This window comes from Haemaphysalis longicornis, unplaced genomic scaffold (assembly GCF_048455015.1).
Source record: "Haemaphysalis longicornis isolate Haplotype H1 unplaced genomic scaffold, Haemaphysalis longicornis Haplotype H1 scaffold_13, whole genome shotgun sequence".
Lineage (NCBI taxonomy): Eukaryota > Metazoa > Arthropoda > Arachnida > Ixodida > Ixodidae > Haemaphysalis > Haemaphysalis longicornis.
The window spans coordinates 12,789,428-12,802,221 of record NW_027526233.1 but is presented as its reverse complement, the minus strand read 5'-3'; the positions used below and the strand labels follow the sequence as shown (position 1 = coordinate 12,802,221).

At 48.9% G+C, this 12,794-nt stretch overlaps 1 pseudogene; it reads right to left on the bottom strand.

Annotated features, from left to right (window-relative positions):
- Positions 1-4,529: 4,529 nt before the first annotated feature.
- Positions 4,530-9,037, bottom strand: LOC144164451 (uncharacterized; annotated as a pseudogene).
- Positions 9,038-12,794: the final 3,757 nt, after the last annotated feature.

Here is a 12,794-nt window from a genome sequence, read left to right as displayed (position 1 = left end):
CACATGCAGTAGCCAAATACTGCGCCGCTCTGGGAAGGTGGACAACCAGCGGAGACGAGCCAGTTGAAGAAGCCCTGTTCTATGCAACCCTGGCTCTGGCCACCTTGGTAAATAGGGAGGAGGAATGGAAGAGTGCACAGAGGCACCTAGTAAGAGTCGGGGGGGCTCTCGAAAATGTTGACCAGCGGCAGTTCTTCAATGCACACTTACTATACATGGGCCTCCTGAAAATGTGGTCGCCAAAAAAAGGTGTTGTGAACTGGGGAATCCAGGAAGGTGGGGAAGGGGGGGGGGGGGGTAGCTGGCCTGTAACAGTTCCACTGTAAGGTTCAACATATACCAGTTCTGTATCCAGCATGACTGGGGTTCATCTGCACGTGTTTGGCAAAATGAATTTATGCAGCATTTACAGAAATCTATGTGCTGCCAAGATTTGGGATGACAGTTTTGTGATGCCCGCGGCTGCTACCACAATGTTGTCGAGCAGACCCACCATGCTCCATAGAACTTTCGACGACAATACCTTAAATATATTCATGCGTTGTATTGCGCGGTCTGTGTGGACTCTTGCTGACGCAATTTTTTGTGTTGCCCTTCAACATCTGCTTTTGTTTCTTGTGTGGAGGCCTGATCAACTCAATCGTATGGCCAGCGCAGACATCATCAATCAAAAAGCCGCAGTCTGCCATCGTGGCATCTGATATGGGATCCAGTTCTTTGATCAGACTGCTTTGGTCAAAAATCGCCTTGTCCATTGCCCGTCCTCCATATCCTTCGCTGATGTGGGCAATGAGCCCGCTTGGGGTGACTGTCGCCACACACCTGATGGTAAAACCTTACTTGAAGCAGGAGTAACCTTGCAATGCACATCGCAAACAGTTGGGCACAATAGCGATCAACAATAATGCTCACATTACCAGAATGCTTAGAACAGAGAGGCAAGTGCTCAAGAACTTCCCACAGTCACTTTCAGAAGTTCGAACAAAATCTGAACCCACTCTGCTATCATATTGCTGCATGTGGTAAGGGAACAGTTGAAGGGATGGCTTAAGAATGCACTTGAAATGGTGTGCTTTAACGTGTGGAGTGTTGGGGCATTTCTTTCTTTGCACCCAATTGCTGCCTTCCTGAGAGAGGGTGGGTCTTTTCATAGCAAGCATTGCAAAGGTTCGTTGAAGGCAGGCCAGTGAACGTGTTGACATTGCTCCAGTTTGTTGCGTTGACAAACTTCTCTTGAAAGGAGCCTGGTGTCACAGCCTTGTTTTCCCGTAAGCCGAGTCCCCGAAGCTGTTTCTCGAGGAAGGTTGCCACATCTTTTTCCTTGCTGGTGAACTCCAGCATTGGTGTCCGGGGGCCAGGTTGGCACGTGCACTGCCGTCAAAAAAGCTGGAATAAAAAAATCTAGAGGCGATGTAACTCTTAACACTTATGTATGACGCAGCTTCCTTCTCGTCAAAGTATGTTTTGCTAAAATGCATTCGCAGGCTAGTTGGCTGACATATGTAACAATTGTGAGACAGGACATCTGCGTGTAGACGAAAAAGAAAAGACGCGACACACACTGCTGCATGTTTTCGTCTCTGCCAGCGTTCGCTGGTACTGCATCAAGTTTACTTTGCATTTTTGCAGTCGTGCATGTAGTGAATGCAAAGCCGTAGGTTCTTTTATGAAGTAACGCACAATCATTCCACACGTAACGCAGCATAAATCCAGAATGAAAATACTGCTGTTTCGATTACCAGTGCCATAGCATACACACAAAAACTTGCCATATTTCCCACGTTATTGCTGCTCAGGGCGGTTGGGAGGGAGACTGTCAGCGCCGCTGTTGTTAAAGGTTGGGTGATCCTTTCGTAATGTCGGATAATGTACGGGTCGAGGGAGCTGTGTGGCTAAGCAGTGTTTGCGCAAGTGCATGGAGCAGTAGTCTGCCATATCCTTGCTGACAGGAGCAGGTGGATCAGGCAACGCCTCTGCATCTGATGTGTGGGTAGCGGCCTCTTTCTTTGCTTAATTCTGCAATGCATTAAGTGTGAGCATCTTCACACACCCCATGCTTGCATCAAGGTATGCAGTACTAGTGGGTTTAAACGCAACAGTGGGAGCTTGCGGTAGGTGGTGTGTGTGGCCCTGGCCTCGAATGCCATGCAAGCAAGGCGTTGTGCTATGCTGTAGCATGAAGGTGAGGAGGTTTGCGTAGAAGGATTACTGCTTGCAGTTGCCAAAAAGCCAGCCTGTGGTTCAACGTCGTGGCAGCAGGGCATTGAAATCTTGGCAGGATTTTACATGCTTGTGCAACTGACTCGGCCCTGCACAGAACGAGTTGCAGCACACCATACTTGGAAATCTGCTTACTGTTGACAGCAGGCATTAATCCGCTCCAAAAATGATGCTTCCATTGGTGCGTGCTCGCTCCAACTGCCAATATTCAATCCAAGAGTGCTGTAAATGGATAAGTGCTGCGAACTACCTAATTTGGCTGAACGATGAGCACGTCGGTGATGTCTTGCACATGACAGCTCTTTCAAAGGAATTTCCTTTTTTTCTTCCTAGCACGATCCCTTTGGCAGGCTTTGAGTTGCTAGGGCCTTTTTTGTTTCAGCCTTCTCTTTTAACGTGGTACATTTCAGAAATAAATTTTTGAAGCTTTCCTATGTCTCGACGTGTGCTAGATCCCCACTTTTTGCACCCCAGAAGCGAGGCCCTCGTCTTCATGAAAAGCGTTGGCAACAAAACGAACACGCTGGCACGCCAGTGCGGCAACGCTGAGCACTCAATGTGACGCCTGCAGAACTCAGTTGAATGTTCCTCGCCACCGCACGTGGTGCACGGGGAGAAACAAAACAGTTGTACGCTTCGCTTATTGGGTATTCCAAGCTTCTCGGCAGGGCTTCCATCGTAGCAGCCGACGTGGATAGCTGCAAGGAGTGCCAGACGCAGCGGATCAGTTCCGGGTGGGGAGCCTCAGCTTCCAACTTCCGAAGGACGCCATTACTGATCCCTGTCATAACGCTCGCGTTGTCTGTCCCTGTGCCTCTCATCTTTTCCATTTTGAGACAGCAGTGCATCAGAGTGGATTTCATGGCCACCGCAATTCTATCTGCCGTGCACACGTCCACGGTGCACAGGCTGTGGATTGTGGTCACGGTCGTTGACTTGCTAGCACTGTGATAGACGATAGAAGTGGCCAGGAATCTTGTGAAATGCGAAGTACTGTTTGGCTGCATGCAACACACGCTATGGAATAAGTGATCACACCAGGCTTAGAGGGGCCCTAAAAACTGGCTAACATTGCGTCAACTTGGAAGTCTTACGTGTTGCAGCTCTACAGACATTTGTTCCACAACCAATGACCCCTAGTTGAAAAATTTGTAGTGAGAACTAACATTCCTTCCCTTTCATTTTTAGTGAAATGAAACGGCTTATAACTGGGTTAAGGGGGGACACCCCTCTTACAACTGTTTTTTTTTTTATTTATGGACCGATTTTCATATAAATTGCATGGTTTATGTATTTCAACATGCTGATTCTAGATATGTTATACATTTTGTCCTGGATTATGAATTTTTCAAGATAGTATTAGCAAATTTATGTTCTTTTGTTTGGAGGAGAGTTATTTCCTAAACAAAATAAAGTATGAAGAAAATTAACATATAGAACTAATCTAGAGTGATCAGAGAGTGCAAAAATGAAGAATGAGGGTTCTAGGTCAATTTGAACCAGAGCTACAGCAATCAAACTTTTACGTGTGAAAACGCTTGTTTGGATCAAAAATAAATCGTCACTTTTCTAATTTTTTAAAAGTAATAATTATGCATATTTTAGCCTCATAGCACTCTCCAAAAGTGTATCTTTCAATTAAAAAAAGAATTATGGCAATAGCACCAGTAGTACCAATGATATCGACCCTCAAAAATCGCACTACCATGAAAATTGCAGTTTTGAGAAAACGAGGAAAAACATTTCAGAACTTTCCCAAGGAGTTTACACACACATCGAGCATATCAAAATGATCAGTTGTGATCAGGGAGTGAAACAAAAGAATAAATGTTCTCCACCAACCTGAACAAAAGTTATTGCATGTTACATTTGAAATGTAATGCATGATTTGGCATTTCCGACAAATTTTTTTGCGGAGTTTATTGTAAAGCTAACCACTCTATCTTGGTCCTGTTGCGCTTGTAGAGACTTGAAATCCCTCATAAAAAAGAATTATAATCATTGCTACCTTGTAGGGCAAGAGATTTTGAACTTCTGTAACTGCTACAAAATGAAAATGTGGGGCTGCGAGAAACAGTTTCACAGTATATTTCACTGAAGAAAACACACATGAAACTTTTGAAGTGTGACTAAAAAGAACCCCAGGAGCATGGGCAGTGTGCATCCTTTCATAGGGCTGTGAGGGTCACAGTCTCACAGTATATGTTGCCGCCGCCCCCCCCCCCCCCCCCCAAAAAAAAAAAACTTAAAACTTTGGAAGCGTGACAAACTCTCGGGAGTACAGACTGTGCACATTCGGACATGGGGCTGTGAGTGTCATGGTCTCAAGAAGATATACGAAAAGTTCAGGTGCAACTAAAAAGCCCCTGGAGCGTAGTCGGCGTGCATCCCGTCATGGTGCCTTCTCCTCACGATGTTGGCAAGCCCAAGGGAGGCTGGCCGCTTCTTAGCAGAACCCGTGCTGCGACGCAAGTCCTTTTCTCACACTCTCTTGGAATTGGTGACCATAGCGTTCATGTTCATCTCTCCCAAGATTGCTGTAGCCGCGTGCTTGTGGCCAGTGTTGAAGCGCAGCACAGCTTCGGCAACAGCGGCTTTGACGGCAAACAGCGACGTGTGCTGGTCCTTGCTGATCAGACTCCAAATCACCGGGTGGAAGCTCTCGTTTGAGTTCTGGGTCTTCCCCCGCACACACCTCTGCAGCAGGCTCTTCTCCGACAGGTGCTTGTAAACAGGCAAAAGTGCTTCAGCCACGTCACTTGGCAGGTTGTAGTTGTGCTCAGGCTGCGGCTCTCCTTTAGCTGTTGTGGCGGCACCAAGACTGCTCACCTGTGGGGCAGAAAGTGTGGTTGGGGCTGCCATCAGTGGATGTGACGTGATAGTATGTAGCCATCACTGCCCGGTACATGGCATCTACGTCGCCGACGTGTGACTTCAGTGCTCGACCATAGTACAGGGCTAGCTTGTCAATAAGGTCAGCTGTTAGCCTCCCCCGGCCACCAAGGCTTTGCTTGCCTGCACCTCTGTGTGTTTGCAACAAGTTGCGTGCCGCCGTCCGCATGCGCTTCTGCACATGGTTTATGCAGTCCTCCTCCTGCACTTCGACGTAGCCGTACACTTTTGCATCTCGAACAGCATTGTAGGTACGGCTGTCACCAGCACACACGACGGTGGTGTACCGCATGTTTCGTTTCTGCAGGGACCTTTCGAACAGCATTTTCCCAGCCTCCACCTCCATTTGGCCTGCTTTGGAAGAGGTGTTTTTTTGGCATTGGTGGCTGGACTTCCATTTGTCATAGTCCTCACTGCCCGGGCTTGGGGCCATTTCCACAGCCCAAACAAAAGTTTGAAATAAGAACATAGTCCAGCACTTAGCCAGTGAACAGTTCCACCACAGTGCCGACACCTATGTGAGAAGAATGCCCCCGTGTCATCCACGTGCCATCGTAGCACACAGCAATGTTTCCCTTGTGTCCAAAACACAAGTCGTCGTGCACTGCCGCCACTTGGGTGCACTGAGTCATTGTGGCCTCGGCTGCACGGGTGGCAGAAGGCTGAAAAGTCTTTTTCAGATGCCGCTGAAACGTCTTATTGTGCAGTCCCCGGTGGGATAACCCCATTGTGGCAAAGATGTCGTTCATCGCTGTTTGGCCGTTCCCGGTCGATATCATTGCAGGACCAGCGAGCAGGTTCACCTCGAAAGGGTTGCATGTCTCCTCTGCCAACCCTCGGCGAGCTCCACTCTGCTGCGATCTTGCCGGAGTTCACACACCGTACAGACAGCTTCGTGGCAAGGCCACAATTACGCTCTCCACTCACCAATTCTACACGTCCGTTGCATGTCTTGCAACTCAAGGCGTCGAACAGTGTGTTTAGAAGGGTCATGTGCACAATTCCGTACGAAGGCGCGTCGTCTGTGGCCGACGTTGCGGACGCATCAGCGGGCTCCGTGAAAGGCGCCGTCTTTCGCGTAGTTGCCGGCGTGGACTCGAGCCTATCAAGCATAGCCTTCCCACGCGCACTCGCTTGGGCAATGTCACTGGTCGTCACTGGTCGCGAGTCCATTCTTACGCGACCGGAGTTCGCGCAAATCAGGCCGCTGTCCTCGAGTCGGTGGTGCTCCGTCGGCCGCGATGCTGTCAGCATCGGCGGCTGGTTGCTGATAAGGCGTAGGAAGCGCCAAGGTCACATCGGTATCGTGTTTCTTGGGTTTTGCTCGCTTCTTGCCGTATCGGTGCAGAGAGAGGAACTTCTTAGCACCCCCTGGCATGATCACCTCGGCATGGTTAGCGTGGTCGACTCCCAAACAAGATGGCTACACCAGCGGTCAGTTTTTCAAAGCAAGTTCCTGGGAGCCAACCAGAAGGCGCCATTTTGGTCACGTGCAAAAACCGGCCAATAGCCGCTCGCGCTCGCTTCTATTTTTGCGTTTGTTTTGTTCGCGGTGGGGACGGGTGAGCGGAAACCCTCGAAACCTTCGTGGAATTCCTCGTCAACGTGGAGTACCTGCTCCGTAAACTCTGCTAAAGAGGCGAGCGAGCACAGCCGGCTCGAACCGACAGGAGCGTAGGCAGCCATCTTGAAAATAGTACTGGAGGGCTGCTTCAAGGTAGCACAGACGACACCTTGAAGTGGCTCCTCCAAATCGTGAGCGGCTCCTTCGCTGGAGTAGGCACTCGGGTGGAGGTTAGTTTATGAAACCGAAACTCGCGTTCTAGGGTCTTCTCGAGCGAAGCCTTGGGTGGAGGAGGGACTCAGAATATGGGGGTTAGTCTCCGAGGCCACCGGGAGACCGTGTTTGGGCTGCGGTGGTGCGTCCCGAAAACACATCGCCGAGCACTTGGCTTCGTTGAACCGCGCGCCACTTACCGGGCCATACCGATCGATCACGGCCAGCACAGAGAGCTTTCGTCTGGCACGCTGATCGTCAGATCATCGGCGTAGGGGAAGGTGAGAACACGCGGGGCACCCGGCGGCAAAGGAAAACTGCCGATGCGTGGATCGGATGCGAGCCGCTGTAAAAGTGGCTTGATAGCGAGTACATACACGACAGCCCTGCCAATCCTCTGACCGACAGAGAAGCTATCGGAAACGCGACCGTGAATCAGAAGCGTGGAAGTGGGCCCATTATACAGTGCGCGAACCATGTTTTTGGACGTGACAGTTTAACCCGCCTTAGCCAAAGTCTGGAAGATGTACGAATGACTCACTACATCAAACGCATTTTCTTGATCGAAGCTGCAGAGCAGCCCGGGGATGCTTTTATTATCTGTCCATTCTAGCAAGTCCCGAATAGCGAAACCATGCAGCTGTGCCGAGTGAAAGCGCACGCAGCACGCCTGGTACAGACCTACGATGCTGTTTATGTCATCGGTCAGCCTTGTGGCGAGGCACTTCGCAATCAGCTTATAATCACAGTTGAGCAGCGTGATGGGGCGCCAGACCCGCAGGTCGGAGCTTCTCGCCTCGTCCTTGCACAGGAGGGTGATCAGCCCTTCCCTTTGAGATGCTGGCAGAACCCCACCACTGAGCAGCCTGTTCACAAGGGCTGTGAAAGGCTGCCCCAACTGCTTCCAAAACTTCAGGTAGAATTCCGGAGGTAGGCCATCCGAACCTGGGCTGCGGTTGCGTTTCGATTTCGTAAGTGCCTCGAGCAGTTCGCCCTCGGTGATTGGGTCATTACTCATGGCGGGTGAGTCCAGCGGCCCTTCGAGGGGAAACAGTTTGGGTGTTGTTGCCTTGTCTCTGTACAGGTCAATGTAAAACCGGCGCGCTGCGTCCAAGACAGCGTCCGGCGTGCTCACAATGGCTCATGAATGCGGATCTATTACGGATGAAAGCGGCAGGGTTGATCACGCTAATCTACGCCTCAAAATGTTACGGGAACACCACGTCTCTAATTCCCATCGCTCGGCACGGGCGATAGCGTGTAAGCCATCCCATCGGATACGAAGGAGGCGGTGATGCTCCCTTCGAAGCTCTACAAGTGCAGCGGCTACCCCAGGGCCACAGGAAACAGGTGACGAGAGCAGGAGGATCGCGTCTGACGCGACTTGAATCGCCGCGCGCTCCTCTTGTGCCAGCCGCCTGCCCCAGGCCATGAGACACTCGAGGCCAGATGTTATTTTTCTTTGTTGGGGCGCTCACGTGTGGCGCCACTGGCTCACATTCCACCGCGGGTGGATCCGTGGCGGCAAGAGATGGCGCTGGTGTCTCTGTGGCACCGTCTGTGACCTCCGCGGGCACCGGCGCAGGGTCATCGACCTTCGGCGCGGTGTGTTCCTAGCTCTTATGCGCTTCGAGGCTGTCGCCCGCCTCGGTGCTGCTGTTTTCAACCGCTTCGCTTCGCTCGCGGGTTCGGTGACGACGCGCTTCTCCCCCTCCGGCTCCACGCTTTTGGTCGCAGTGGAGGCGGCCCGCCCCGCAACCGCGGCTGCGAACGACCGGACACGGCACTGATACCTTGCGTGGTCGCCCTGGCACTGTGGGCACGGTGTCTCGCACGATTCGTGCCCGAACTGCGCACAGTGTGAGCACTTGGGCGTGGTGCAGCGGCCGCGTAGTGGCCCGTGCCACCGCAGCGAAGGCACTGATGCACGACGCCCTCGTACTCGAAGCGCGCGACATAGCTGTTTAGGATCCTGATCAGCTTTGGGATGGGCCGAACCATGTCCATGCGCATGTGCCTTATCCCCGAGTGGAAGTCCGCGAAGCCCGGGGTCGTCTCGCGCTGCATGGCGTGCATGTTCCCGTACCCACCTAGCTCCTCGTCCTGTCGTTCTAGCGGGTAGTTGAACGCCCTTACAATCTTCGCCATCGAACCACGATATTCGAACCGCACCTGCTCTCCTCACATAAATGACGGGATCGACTAAAAAGCGATCGACCGCCACCCTCGTCTTGAAAACAACCTCGAATCTTCCTCCAGAGAAGTCCTGCACTCCGCTCAGCTCGTTTTTTGTGAAGCGCTGCACGAGCAGCTTCACAAGCTCAACATTCGTGACCCCATGTGGGAGTCGCGCAAAAAACGTGTACGGCCGCAGCCGCGCACTGTGGCTCGCCATGGCGGCCCCCAAAAAGATAAGAAAAGAATTCTTTGTCATTTTAACCATGTAAAACTGCCTGTTTCACACTTTTGCAATTATGCAATATGGGCATAGGTCGGCTTACTCACTCGTGAGTACACTCATTTGTACTCAAACTCGCGAGTGAGTACGATGATGAGTGATCACACCCAGAAAAAACAGTGAGTACGATGACGAGTGAGTACAGCGGTAAGTCCACTACTCGTGAATACAGTACTCATGAGTACACTACTCATGAGTTTGAGTACTAATAAGTGTGAGTACTCATGACTACACAGCACTCATGAGTACACAGCACTCATGAGTACAATACTCATGAATACTGTTTTTGCGAGTGCTTGCACTCTTGAGTATATGAGTTTCATATGAGAGTATATGAGAGTATACTCATATACATATGAGAGTATATGAGAGTATAAGGGGAGAGTGTATGAGAGTATATGAGTTTCAAAATATTCCTCCCATTCAACTGCAATGTACTCTGTCAACGCAACGGCAATGTATGCGTTTGTGCGGCAGAGAACAATATCTTTTAGTATCCGCATGGAAGACTCCGAATAATTGTTTGTGTTGTGGCCTCGAGTCATCAGCCCAGCTCGGTACATAACAACCCACTCCTCCTGGCAGCCAAGAAACTTTTCCACCCTCTTGATGTACACCTGGTGAGGAAGGGTGGAGAGGTTTTCGATTGCAGCTTTCAGCTGCTCCTGATCCATAGCATGAAGGATCTGAAATTGAGTGCTATGGATCAGAAATTGCTATGGATCAGAAAGGATCTGAAGTTGAGCGCATTGAGTGCCTCAGGCTAAATAAGGCTAGATCGTGCAGGAAACCTGACATGCTGCAGCATATCAATTGTTTCCACGCCAGACTTCCCTGCTTCCCCAAGCGCGTTCTAAGAATATTTGGCACATCATGCAAAAACTAAGTAATTTCAAATGTGTCCCCTTAAAGTAATTTCTCCCATAACGTAAGCATAATTTCAGATTTAACGCATTATAGGGAGTTATGGAGTCCCAAACTTTTATAAAAGAACAAGCTTGCTTGGTGTTTTTGGTTTATCCTCTAGAGAAAACTACCACAGCTCCAGTTGTAAGAACCTTTACATTGCCCTATCTTTTTTTCCCAGGTGATTAAGTGTAATGTATGATAGGAATGTTTTAACTAGTAGTGCTTTTTAAATGGCGAGCCTGCTTTACCTTTTTAAATGCTGCCATCAGTTGGCGTCGCATGACCTTCTCCACGTTGTTAGCTGCGGACATTAACCACCGCCACTCCGCTTGCAGGACATGAAAATGGCACAGAAGCTGCTGCGCAGATGGCCCGAGGTTCGCACAGGTCCTTGAAAACCTTGAAAACCCTTGAATTTAGAAGTGTAAATTTCAAGGCCTGGAAAGTCCTGGAATTTTTAAAGGGTCCTTGAAAACCCTTGATTTTTCTGGAGAGAACCAATGGCCCTATCTTCTCACAAGAATTTAAAGTGTTTGTCGTTAATTTTAGGTGTTAAAAATGTAAAGAAACATGTAACAATCAAGTTTCAGTTTATTGCGGGAAATTGCAAATTACGAGTTGTGGATTCTCATTATTACGAGGCAACATTGGGAGCAGCACTCCTCAGTAGAATTCATGTCACGATACAATCCCGTGAAAGCCGGCTTCTGTTCTCTATCTTGCACGTTTCATCTAGTCTGTTGACGGCCTTTCATTGCATGTTTGCTGTGCCTCATACGCTCCATCTGCGTTTGCTTTTACGTGCAAATGGTGGACGTGTACATAGTTCATCCTGCCTTGCAGCAACACTTGCTGAGTTAATTTCCGCTGATACTCTTGCTGACAAAGCAGGAGATGCAGGCAACATTAACTAAGTTTTGAAATTTACCAGCCTGAGCAAAACACCAAGAAAAAAGAAAAAAACTCTAAATATAAACTATGAAGTAAAAAATAAAGCTGGGGGAGCATTCATGAACCCATAGTGCCTATCTAAATGTGCATTAATGTTCGTAGGCATTGGGAAATACCAAAATTTTGCATTTGCATTTTGTTGAAAAAGTTATAAATAATCCCAGATAAAACATAAGATGGGGACCTTGAAAATGTGTTTTCTGGTCCTTGAAAGCCCTTGAAAACCCTTGAATTTTTGCCTTTGAAGCCCGTACGAACCCTGTGGCCACACCTCGCTTAGAGCCTTCTTCTCCGCCAATGAGTTGTCCGTCATAAAAACAGCAGGAGCCTGTGGTAACAAACACCCACCAATGTGTCCTTGTATATTTCTTTTTAGTGGCATGCAAGTATCGCGTAAGTGGAGATACAAATTGGTCCACACAATGTGTTGCAATTCCTGCCTTGCTATTTCCTATATGGATTAGCATACTTCAAACAAAGTTCTGCTTGCTTATTGTTTCATGTGCACCCAGAAATGGGGCACAGCGACATCTACCACAAATTATTTGTGCCACTACAAATTCTCATGTGGCTTCAACGTTGTACATACTGAAATTGCACTTTTTTAATTCTTCCTTATGTGTGCATATTATATGTTTACATAAAATATAAATGTAGCATCAAAAGACCCCATGTTGGAAAAAACCATGTTTTCCAATGTTTGAGCTAATGGACCACCTTCCATGGTAGTAACATGCCAGTACACTGCCAGTACACTGCTTAAACAATATCAGTAAGAAATGGAGCTTTGGGGAAAGAACTCGTATGTGGACGTGAAGCCATAGTAAAGGGAATGTCTCTTGGGACCTGGCTGACTAGTGCTGCTCCAATTTTCCTTTACGTCGAATGCTCTCCGAGACGAGGACAAGATTTTCAATTGTGCTCGGAAGCAGAGATGCCCTTCTCGCTCTGAAGTGCGCCAGACGTTGAGAACAGCCGCTCTACAGAGCCGGATGAGGCTGGAAGGCTCAAGCAAACGGCGGCTAGTTTTGCGAGTCGTGGGTAGATATCTGCATTTTTTTCGAGTATAGCAACGGGTTCTCAAGAGAAACACACGGGCCGCTTAAATAGTTTTCCAGCTCAGAGTCCCGTGCACACTCTCCGGGTGGGCTTAGCAAGTCCAATAAAACGTACGGATCCACTGCCTCCCACAGGTTTCGCTCGGGCGTTGATGGCACAAGAGACGTACAGGGCTGCACCCATGGTTCTGTGACAGGGCTTGTAGGAGCCTGAAAAAAAAATCATTGCATCAAACAGTACGCATGATAGCATACACTACAATTCAGAGATAGTATTTATTTACCTATACTTATAGGCCATTAGGCGAAAAGGGTCACTGAAGAAAAATCGAATTCTAAAAATATTCATTTTTAATCGCACTTATCCCACAGTGCTGACTGAGCAAGACAAATCGTGATAAAATACTAATACATTGGTGGCAGCTGTACTGTCTGTCGCTGAATTGCAACGATCAGTACATCACGTTATAAAATTCGCTCATTTATATATGCGTGAATACACGCATGAAATGTAACAAGACTCGTAATA